Source organism: Coregonus lavaretus (genome assembly GCF_964263955.1).
Source record: "Coregonus lavaretus genome assembly, chromosome: 23".
Taxonomy (NCBI): Eukaryota; Metazoa; Chordata; class Actinopteri; order Salmoniformes; family Salmonidae; genus Coregonus; species Coregonus lavaretus.
Window position 1 is genome coordinate 3,661,486 of NC_140010.1, and position 12,270 is coordinate 3,673,755.

Sequence of the window (12,270 nt, forward strand, 5' to 3'; positions counted from 1 at the left end):
ACCTGCACATTAAGAGTGGAAGCCTTTTCTGTTGACAGATTTGAACTCATTTTGGGATGGCGCTTTTATGGCGATGTGGGTGTTGTCTATTGCTCCGTTCGTATTTGGGAACCCATTAATGGCAAAGACACCCCTCTTGACTTCAACCTGTTGTGTGATGGTGTATGCTGATGATTGCATCGAAAACATTGGCTCATCGAGGGCTCTGAGATGCCGATCGGCAAGCTCCCGCTGAAAAGTGGCCGTTGCCAAAAACTCGAGGGTGGAAAGCACTTGGATGTGCATCAGAATGGCATGTGTTTGCCTTTCAAAAGTAGGTCTTAAATCCTCGCAAAAATCCTATAAGATTGGCTTTGGGAAACAGTATCTGATGAGACAATCTGTACTTTCTGAAGAAAAAAAAGTCCCCACCCGTCTCTAAAAACGGGCTCTCTGCGAAATACAGAGTCTACAAAGTCTTCCAACAGAGCAAGATCAGCCTCAGTTGATTCCTCATGATCTCAGTCTTTTACAGTATTTCAACAATGGTATTACTTTCACACGTGCCTCTAATTTTACAAATGAATGTACTTTATATGGATTATTATCGTAATTTTTTTAACTAATGTGGTCAAATGATATACCTGTCAAGATATATTGCATGAATTCACAATGGAAATACAATGAAATCCCAAAATGGTTGAATTATTACTCTCACAATTTCAGACATTTTCAGCGTGCATTTTCCCCGTTCTACGCTTGACAAGCAGTTCCCTTATTCCACCACTTGGCACTGTGCGTACGTATGGTCACGGCTGTGTGGAAATTTACGCACACTCTCAAACAAAAAGTTAATATTGATAAATCTCACACTTTGCATGGAAATGTTCCGACGCATGGTTTACGCATGATTGATGAACGAGGCCCCCCTGGTGTCTTGCCGCATTGGCTCTGCTATGAACTGGCACTGCCCTCTGCTTCCTGACAGCCAGATGGACTGGAGTCTGAATCATGTTTTGCACCATGCCCAGGGCTTTGGGTGACAGCAGCTGGATCTATCTAGCTACACACTGGGCGCTGCAGTCCCATTCTATACCCAGATAAAATGTGCACTCATTCATGGGTTAGCTGTAGAGGGAGTTTCACCATATTCTTTTCCCACCAGTCTATTTGTTTTAAATCCACAAGTGGCCATCAAGTGTAGGATAGACAGGAAGGTAAAGTACTAAACAATAAGCTTCCAATTGAAAACATTATTATTAGTGATTGGGTATAATTAATCCATAATGGAGTCACATATATAAACCCCTACCCTGAGGCCATTTAGACATTAATGACCACCCACCACTCCACTACCAATAGCTCCGGGTGATAATAAAACGTTATAGGGTTAACGGCTATTGAACAGTCGTTGCTCTCGGAGAAGCAGATTCTAACCAATTAGTCCCACTAACAAGTTCTAATTGAACAGACACAAATTCCCAAACATCGTTAGTAATGGCCTGGGTTCCGTGTAGTAAAACAGGAAGTTGATAAAAGCACATTTTCTAATTATGGACGAATTAGACATTGGGCAGCAGTGGTGGAACTCAATCAAACCCAGTCAGTTGTGCACCTTGGGGAGTGGGAATGGGTTGAGACGTGATGTTGGGGAGTGAGGATGTGTTGAGACGTGATGTTGGGGAGTGGGAATGGGTTGAGACGTGATGTTGGGGAGTGGGAATGGGTTGAGAGGTGATGTTGGGGAGTGAGGATGTGGTGAGAGGTGTTGTTGGGGAGTGAGGATGTGGTGAGAGGTGTTGTTGGGGAGTGAGGATGTGTTGAGAGGTGTTGTTGGGGAGTGAGGATGTGTTGAGACGTGATGTTGGGGAGTGGGAATGGGTTGAGACGTGATGTTGGGGAGTGGGAATGGGTTGAGAGGTGGTGTTGGGGAGTGAGGATGTGTTGAGAGGTGATGTTGGGGAGTGAGGATGTGTTGAGAGGTGTTGTTGGGGAGTGAGGATGTGGTGTTGGGGAGTGGGAATGGGTTGAGACGTGATGTTGGGGAGTGGGAATGGGTTGAGAGGTGGTGTTGGGGAGTGAGGATGTGTTGAGAGGTGGTGTTGGGGAGTGAGGATGTGTTGAGAGGTGGTGTTGGGGAGTGAGGATGTGTTGAGAGGTGGTGTTGGGGAGTGAGGATGTGTTGAGAGGTGATGTTGGGGAGTGAGGATGTGTTGAGAGGTGGTGTTGGGGAGTGAGGATGGGTTGAGACGTGATGTTGGGGAGTGAGGATGTGTTGAGAGGTGGTGTTGGGGAGTGAGGATGTGTTGAGAGGTGGTGTTGGGGAGTGAGGATGTGTTGAGAGGTGGTGTTGGGGAGTGAGGATGTGGTGTTGGGGAGTGAGGATGTGTTGAGACGTGATGTTGGGGAGTGAGGATGTGTTGAGAGGTGGTGTTGGGGAGTGAGGATGTGTTGAGAGGTGGTGTTGGGGAGTGAGGATGTGGTGTTGGGGAGTGAGGATGTGTTGAGACGTGATGTTGGGGAGTGGGAATGGGTTGAGAGGTGGTGTTGGGGAGTGAGGATGTGTTGAGAGGTGATGTTGGGGAGTGAGGATGTGTTGAGAGGTGATGTTGGGGAGTGAGGATGGGTTGAGACGTGGTGTTGGGGAGTGAGGATGTGTTGAGAGGTGATGTTGGGGAGTGAGGATGTGTTGAGAGGTGGTGTTGGGGAGTGAGGATGTGTTGAGAGGTGATGTTGGGGAGTGAGGATGTGTTGAGAGGTGGTGTTGGGGAGTGAGGATGTGTTGAGAGGTGGTGTTGGGGAGTGAGGATGTGTTGAGAGGTGGTGTTGGGGAGTGAGGATGTGTTGAGAGGTGGTGTTGGGGAGTGAGGATGTGTTGAGAGGTGGTGTTGGGGAGTGAGGATGTGTTGAGAGGTGATGTTGGGGAGTGAGGATGTGTTGAGAGGTGGTGTTGGGGAGTGAGGATGTGTTGAGAGGTGGTGTTGGGGAGTGAGGATGTGGTGTTGGGGAGTGAGGATGTGGTGTTGGGGAGTGAGGATGTGGTGTTGGGGAGTGAGGATGTGGTGTTGGGGAGTGAGGATGTGGTGTTGGGGAGTGAGGATGTGGTGTTGGGGAGTGAGGATGTGGTGTTGGGGAGTGAGGATGTGGTGTTGGGGAGTGAGGATGTGGTGTTGGGGTGTGAGGATGTGGTGTTGGGGAGTGAGGATGTGGTGTTGGGGAGTGAGGATGTGGTGTTGGGGAGTGAGGATGTGGTGTTGAGAAGTGGTGTGTATAGTTGCTCCTCCATTCATCAACAAGCCTCCCTCTCTAATGGATAATGATGATCCTCTATAAACCCAGGCTGCCTCTGATTGATGCACATAGAATGTTGTGGAGACCTGTGTTTAAAGTATATAGTATTTTTCTTTCAAATGCTTTAGCTTTATGCTTAATTGAGCTAATAATAAATAAATAAATTGAACGCAGTTCTGATGGAGAGATCGGGTGTATTTCATTCCTAACTGACAATGTGTTTGTTACATTACACCCGGGGGAAGGGAAGACACAGGGAGGATTAACATGCTAATGATGTGAAGGACAAGGAGCTATCATTTATTTCTGACGAGAATCTAATGTCTGAGTTCAGAAGAACCCAAGGGTAAATAGACATGGATCTTGTTGGAGGTTGTGTCGTTAGAAGCACATATTCGAAAGCCTGTCGGAACTCTTATCAGAACTCTTATCAGAACTCTTATCAGAACTCTTATCAGAACTCTTATTAGAACACAATAAACCCTTTGCCCTTTTGATTTGAGTGTTTTTTTTTTTCTACCAGCGATCATGTTTTCCCCTCCTCCTTACAAATTATTTTGTCTCAGCAGAAATGTAACTGTTAATTGTGAGTGCTTGGGGGTTTATGTACTTACATTTACTATGTATTGTGACCTTTCAATTCAAGTCAACAGTCATTAGTGGGAAGCTAAGAAAAAGCCACTACTGACAGGACCAGAGACATCCGAGGGCGCGGGACCAATGACTGGGATAGCTGCCTCCAGTCTACTGACCTTCTTTCTGGGTCGAAACAGACATTTTACAGAGTACAGACATACTCGTGAGATCAAGTTGAAAGAGGATATGCCTCAGAGAAATGCTGAACTCAATTAGGTGAAGCTTTTGACGTTTGAAGTTTGGTCAGCGTTTCGTCCTTCAACAATTGCTTGATCGTTATTTTTTCAGGTCAGCAAAATGGCTTCTATCGTATGGTTTGGTTGTACTAATATTACTGTAAAATACTATGGCTTCTATCATATGGCTGGGTTGTACTAATATTACTGTAAAATACTATGGGCTTCTATCATATGGTTGGGTGGTACTAATATTACTGTAAAATACTATGGCTTCTATCATATGTCTGGGTTGTACTAATATTACTGTAAAATACTATGGGCTTCTATCATATGGTTGGGTTGTACTAATATTACTGTAAAATACTATGGCTTCTTTCATATGGCTGGGTTGTACTAATATTACTGTAAAATACTATGGGCTTCTATCATATGGTTGGGTTGTACTAATATTACTGTAAAATACTATGGCTTCTATCATATGGTTGGGTTGTACTAATATTACTGTAAAATACTATGGCTTCTATCATATGGTTGGGTTGTACTAATATTACTGTAAAATACTATGGCTTCTATCATATGGCTGGGTTGTACTAATATTACTGTAAAATACTATGGCTTCTATCATATGGCTGGGTTGTACTAATATTACTGTAAAATACTATGGCTTCTATCATATGGTTGGGTTGTACTAATATTACTGTAAAATACTATGGATTGCAAGGATGTCTGCTTGTGTGTCTCATGTGCCTCTAAATAATCATGCTATAATTATGCTATATATATCTTCCATATATGATATATAATTTCACCTTTGAGTGGTTGGAGTTTTTCCTTTCCTATTTTACCTCTAATGCTCTGTTGCAGAGAGTCATATAGATTATTATAAACTGGGTGTTTCGAGCCCTGAATGCTGATTGGCTAACAGCCGTGGTATATCAGACCGTATATCACAGGTATGACAAAACATTCATTTATACTGCTCTAATGACGTTGGTAGCCAGTTTATAATAGCAATAAAGCACCTCTGGGGTTTGTGGTATATGGCCAATATACCACGGCTAAGGGCTGTATCCAGGCACTCCGTGTTGCATTGCACATAAGAACAGCCCTTCTATATTGGCCATATACCACACCCCCTCAGGCTTTATTGCTTAAATATACCTTATAAGTTATCCTGGTAGCTTCCATGCTAAGATCTGTCCCAATCTTCCCTTTCCCTCCCTGTCCTCTTGAGGTCACAGCGACTTCATTTACTCCATATCCTCATTCCCATATTCTCATTGTGTATTCCATATTCCCTATATAGAAATCCCTATGTGGCCGTGGCCAGAAATAGCACACTAGAATACAGGATGCCATTTAGGACACATAAAGCATTACACCACAACACATGTCAAATTCCCAACCCTATATCTAACACCACCACACATTATTTTTCCTCATTCAAATGTGTTTTGTCTCTTAAGAATAGGCTGTGATTTTTTGGACCAATTCGTTGTATGATTATGTTGGAATGGGATATGGTAATGAGGATGATGTTATCCTGAGAGTGAGTGGACACTAGTGTTTCACACAATATCATATCACCATTTGATCAACCCCCCCTGGGTTCCTGTGCTATGATGAAAATGTCCTTCCTGTGCTACTGTTGGTTAAGCACAGTCGCTCTTGACACACACACACACACACACACACGCGCGTGCGTGTCCCTGGCGGGTTAATTGAGCCTTATAGTGCATCATGGGATCTGGAATATGATATAAAGAAAAGAAAAATAGTCCTTTGTAAATCCTTTTGTATGACTCCATTTCTATACTTGAACAGTGTTACTTGCTCTTTGCTACCCTGGGGTGTTTGTTACAATGACAGATTACTGAAGAGTTGGCTGTTTTTCGGTGGGGGTGAGGAGAAACAGTTGTACCACTGACTACACCAGTACCATGATTTCATCTGACACTTCTACATCAAGATGTCATCCTTTAACTTGTGATAAATAATACATCATTTATTCTCCTATCAAAAATTGCATGGAGAATTTATGAAGAAGATTAGTTGTTTTGTGCCTTGCCAAACAATGCACCTCTTGAAAGCAGAGATTACAAACTGTGAATGATGCACCGATTATGTCCTCGTCCCAAATGGCACCCTATTCCCTATATAGTGCACTACTTTACAAAAGTACTACACTATGTAGGGATTAGGGTGCCATTTGAGTCTCAACCTGTGTTTAATGCATGACGTCATTCATTATTAATGAATTACGATGCTGTTTAGAACCGTGGAATGAAATGTCTCTGTGAGATCCTCCTCCCGTGAGTTCCTGCTTGGTCTCTGTTATCACATTTTGACTCATCCTATAGAGCCGTGTGAGTCTTGCTGCATTAAAGCTGCAGTCTGGGATATGGAAAAACACAAAACAGCAGCCCCGTCACTTGTTTTGGTATACAAGTTTTTAAAGTTTCACATTTATTTGTCAAGTGCACAGGCTACAGGATACAACTGAGGTCAAGTGGGGGCAATCTAACCCTTCTCAAATTCATAAACAGTGCTTTAGATGCAAAAACAGTCTGGGTTTTGGGTAATTTGTTCAATGGTCATTTCCATTCTTGATATTTACCCATTGATTCTTGAAGAATATAGCTTAACTAATTGTAAGTCACTCTGGATAAAAGCGTCTACTAAAATGTCAAATGCGATGCCTCTGTGAGAACCTCCCATTACTTCCTCTTTAGTTCCTGTCATAACGTTTAACTCATTCTAGAGTAGAGCTGTTGTGGTGACCGTATTACCGCCACACCGGTAGTCATGAGTCATGACCGCAGTCAAATTCCAAATGACCGTTGAGTTACGGTAACTTTTAATTTATTTAACCGTTGAGTCACGGTAATCTCCTTTTATGCATTCTGGACATGCGTTGGTAGTACCCAACTGGCTAACGGCCATCAGGTCGCTAACGGCCTGGTACCCAGCGCTCTATTGTCCCTCTAACCATCAGGTCGCTAACGGCCATCAGGTCGCTAACGGCCTGGTACCCAGCGCTCTATTGTCCCTCTAACCATCAGGTCGCTAACGGCCATCAGGTCGCTAACGGCCTGGTACTCAGCGCTCTATTGTCCCTCTAACCACTCTGACATCAATGCAAATGCGAACAAAAATCACATCAAACACTTATCATCAAAACAGTATCATGCTTTTAAAAACTTACCTCACTGTGATTGATCAATTTGAAGAAAGAAGTTCAACAACAGGTTGAAACTGAGTGTAAAACATGGTTGTTGTGGATGTTGTTTCAAAGCCTAAACAATGAAATGGACAGCGCTTTCTAAGGTGATGATTCATTCAAAACACCCATACTATTAGAGCTTATGCAGAGGACCCCCCCCCCCCCCCCGGATCAGATCAACGTGGAGCTATATACAGGGAGTACCAGTACCAGATCAATGTGCAGAGATACGAGGTAGTTGAGGAAGATATGTGCATGAAGGCAGGGTAAAGTGACTAGGTATCGGTTTAATGAAATATGTTTTTGATGTGAAACATGTTACTATTGATGTACCCTAACAGATTTCACTTGGTTTCCCAAATTAAGCACTGGGTAGATGCAGGGACAGGGTTGGAGAGCCCATGACATAGAGTTTGGGCAGAATATCACCTGTCTCGCAGTGAGAGGCCGCATGCTCCTCAAACAGTGGTTGATGCGTGGAGTGAAATAAGTGTTCTTATGAGCCCAGACATTTCTATTCCGTGTGAAAGCAGAGTTTTGATGGTTGCCACTAAAAAGAGGAGGATCCCAGCTGCTATTATATTTATTTCTCAGCTGCTCATATTAAGCACATGCGCCGCTATAAAACCGGAGTAGCCTACCTGGCATGATTGAAAAACTTCGCTATTCGAGTGTGTAACGTATACGCTAGGAGTCAGGAAGCAGGTGCAGAAGGAGTCAGGAAGCAGGTGCAGAAGGAGTCAGGAAGCAGGTGCAGAAGGAGTCAGGAAGGAGTCAGTAAGCAGGTGCAGAAGGAGTCAGGAAGCAGGTGCAGAAGGAGTCAGGAAGCAGGTGCAGAAGGTGAGTTTAATAATGAAAATAAGCAGATAACCAAAACAGGAGAAGCGTACTGAACGTGAACAAAACCAATACTGCCTGATGATGGAGGCTACTGAAGGCTAAATAAAGGGAGAGTAATCAAGGTGAGGATGAAGTCCAGGTGTGCGTAATGATGGTTGCCAGGTGTGTGTAATGTGGGTTGCCAGGTGTGCGTAATGATGGTTGCCAGGTGTGCGTAATGATGGTTGCCAGGTGTGTGTAATGTGGGTTGCCAGGTGTGTGTAATGATGGTTGCCAGGTGTGCGTAATGATGGTTGCCAGGTGTGCGTAATGATGGTTGCCAGGTGTGCGTAATGATGGTTGCCAGGTGTGTGTAATGTGGGTTGCCAGGTGTGTGTAATGTGGGTTGCCAGGTGTGTATAATGTGGGTTGCCAGGACCGGTGGTTAGTAGAGAGGGGGAAGGGAGTGACAGAGTACGGATGACGTCTTTTTTTCCCCCTGTCCCTATTCCTGCTCATTTGATAATGGGCCATTCTAAATCGAAACTAATTTGACATATTAATAAAGACAAGATTAAATTGAGAGTAGTGTGATGGGTGAAAATATGATAATTTGATGAGCGAACAGCGTGTGCAGCCTGAGGCAAGGAACAGAGCACAAACTTTTTTTTGCGACTTTCTCAAATCTTCAATAGCCTATAGTCGCATCATGCAGCCCATCTATGTTATGATTTTCTAAGACATCCTAAGGTTTGTATCATTCACAACTAAAGTCGCCATATAACTCTAAATCTCGCGTATAGGACCTGTTTCAAATGATGACTTTTACGCTCAACATAGCCACTTCATATGCGTACTCGCTCTGGAATGTAAAAAAAATATCCTTTCTATTTTATTCAGCATAGGCCAACTCATATTCTGTTCTTCTGAAATACATTTTCTTTATATAATAATGTTTCTTTAGACCTGCCTAAAATAAATAATGGATTTATTGTGATGGTGTATATTAAATGGATTTATTTGACTTTTTTAAATGTAGATGTTCCAAAGGCGAAGCACCCCCCCCCCCCCCTATAGTAATACAGAACCAAAACATACATTATCAGTCAAAAGTTTGTACCTACTCATTCAAGGGTTTTTCTTTATTTTTACTATTTTTACCAGCTGGCAGGCATCTTCACAGTCATTTTCACCCTCTCCCAGTCTGTAATACCCACATGTCTCGAACTGTCCACCATCATTCCTCTTCCCAAAAACTCTAAGGCTTCCTGCCACAATGACTACCTCCCTGTAGCACTCATATCTGTAATTATGAAGTGCCTTGAAAGGCTGGTCATGGCAGACATCAACTCCATCATCCCAGACAACCTAGACACACTCCAATTTGTCTCTACCTACTCAGACACACACACCTTCACTGTCACTCTTGCTCACATACACACACTCACATACACACTAACTCTCACACTCATTACTGACGCCACATACATCCCCTTACACCTACACTGCTGCTAAAATGATTATTGATTTGATTTATTACTGCCATTATGCTGCTATTAATTGATTATTGATTGCCATTATCATTAGTATATATCGATTTATCCTGCTACTGGTCAATACTACTCCTGTTTACATGTATGTATTATCATTAGTATATTACCAAAAGTATTTATATATTCCTGCTACCAGTCACTTTTCAGCCCTGTTTACATGTACAGTTGAAGTCGGAGGTTTACATACACTGAGGTTGGAGTCAATAAAACTCGTTTTTCAACCACTCCACAAATGTCTTGTTAACAAACTATAGTTTTGGCAAGTCGGACAAGTTAGGACATCTACTTTGTGCATGACATAAGTAATTTTTCCAACAATTGTTTACAGACAGATTATTTCATTTATAATTCACTGTATCACAATTCCAGTGGGTCAGAAGTTTACATACACTAAGTTGACTGTGCCTTTAAACAGCTTGGAAAATTCCAGAAAATTATGTAATGGCTTTAGAAGATTCTGATAGGCTAATTGACATAATTTGAGTCAATTGGAGGTGTACCTGTGGATGTATTTCAAGGCTTACCTTCAAACTCAGTGCCTCTTTACTTGACATCATGGGAAAATCAAAAGAAATCAGCCAAGACCTCAGAAAGAAAATGGTAGACCTCCACAAGTCTGGTTCATCCTTGGGAGCAATTTCCAAACGCCTGAAGGTACCACGTTCATCTGTACAAACAATAGTATGCAAGTATAAACACCATGGGACCACGCAGCCGTCATACTGCTCAGGAAGGAGACGCGTTCTGTCTCCTAGAGATGAATGTACTTTGGTGCGAAAAGTGCAAATCAATCCCAGAACAACAGCAAAGGATCTTGTGAAGATGCTGGAGGAAACAGGTACAAAAGTATCTATATCCACAGTAAAACAAGTCTTATATCGACATAACCTGAAATGCCGCTCAGCAAGGAAGTATCAACTGCTCCAAAACCGGCATTAAAAGCCAGACTACGGTTTGCAACTGCACATGGGGACAAAGATTGTACTTTTTGGAGAACTGTCCTCTGGTCTGATTAAACAAAAATAGAACTGTTTGGCCATAATGACCATCGTTATGTTTGGAGGAAAAAGGGGGATGCTTGCAAGCCGAAGAACACCATCCCAAATCGTGAAGCATTGGGGTGGCAGCATCATGCTGTGGGGGTTCTTTGCTGCAGGAGGGTATGGTGCCCGTCACAAAATAGATGGCATCATGAGGAAGGAGAATTATGTGGATATATTGAAGCAACATCTCAAGACATCAGTCAGGAAGTTCAAGCTTGGTCGCAAATGGGTCTTCCAAATGTACAATGACCCCAAGCATACTTCCAAAGTTGTGGCAAAATGGCTTAAGGACAACAAAGTCAAGGTATTGGAGTGGCCATCACAAAGCCCTGACCTCAATCCTATATAAAATGTGTGGGCAGAACTGAAAAAGCGTGTGTGAGCAAGGAGGCTGTCACCAACGTTGAGAGACGGGTCAGACCAAGGTGCAGCGTGAAAAGCATACATGTTTATTAAACTCAATAAACATAAACAAAACAAGAAACAACATAGCGTGAAGTCCTCAGGCTATACACATACACATACACATACACATACACATACACATACACATACACATACACATACACATACACATACACATACACATACACATGCACATGCACATGCACATGCACATGCACATGCACATGCACATGCACATGCACGCCTAACACGGAACACAAACAAGATCCCACAACCCAGGCAGGAAAACTGGCTACCTAAGTATGATCCCCAATCAGAGACAACGAGCGACAGCTGCCTCTGATTGGGAATCACACCCGGCCAAACAAAGAAATACGAATACTAGAATCCTAAACATAGAGTTTCACACCCTGACCAAACTACCTAGAGAATAACAGTCTCTCCATGTCAGGGCGTGACAGAGGCCTACAAACCTGACTCTGTTACACCAGCTCTGTCAGGAGGAATGGGACAAAATGCACCCAACATTGGGGGAAGCTTGTGGAAGGCTACCCGAAACGTTTGACCCAAGTTTAACAATTTAAATGCAATGCTACCAAATACTAATTGAGTTTATGTAAACTTCTGACCCACTGGGAATGTGATGAAAGAAATAAAAGCTGAAATAAATAATTATCTCTACTATTATTCTGACATTTCACATTCTTAAAATACAGTGGTGATCCTAACTGACATGAAACAGGGAATTTGTACTAGGATTAAATGTCAGGAATTATGAAAAACTGAGTTTAAATGTATTTGGCTAAGGTGTATGTAAACTTCCGACTTCAACTGTATATCCTACTACCAGTCACTTTTTATGTATAACCCACCTCAACCACTCCAGTACCCCTGCACATTGAATAAGATACTGACACTGACCTGTATATAAAACCACTCCAGTACCCCTGCACATTGAATAAGGTACTGACACTGACCTGTATATAAAACCACTCCAGTACCCCTGCACATTGAATAAGGTACTGATACTGACCTGTATATGCAACCACTCCAGTACCCCTGCACATTGAATAAGATACTGACACTGACCTGTATATAAAACCACTCCAGTACCCCTGCACATTGAATAAGGTACTGATACT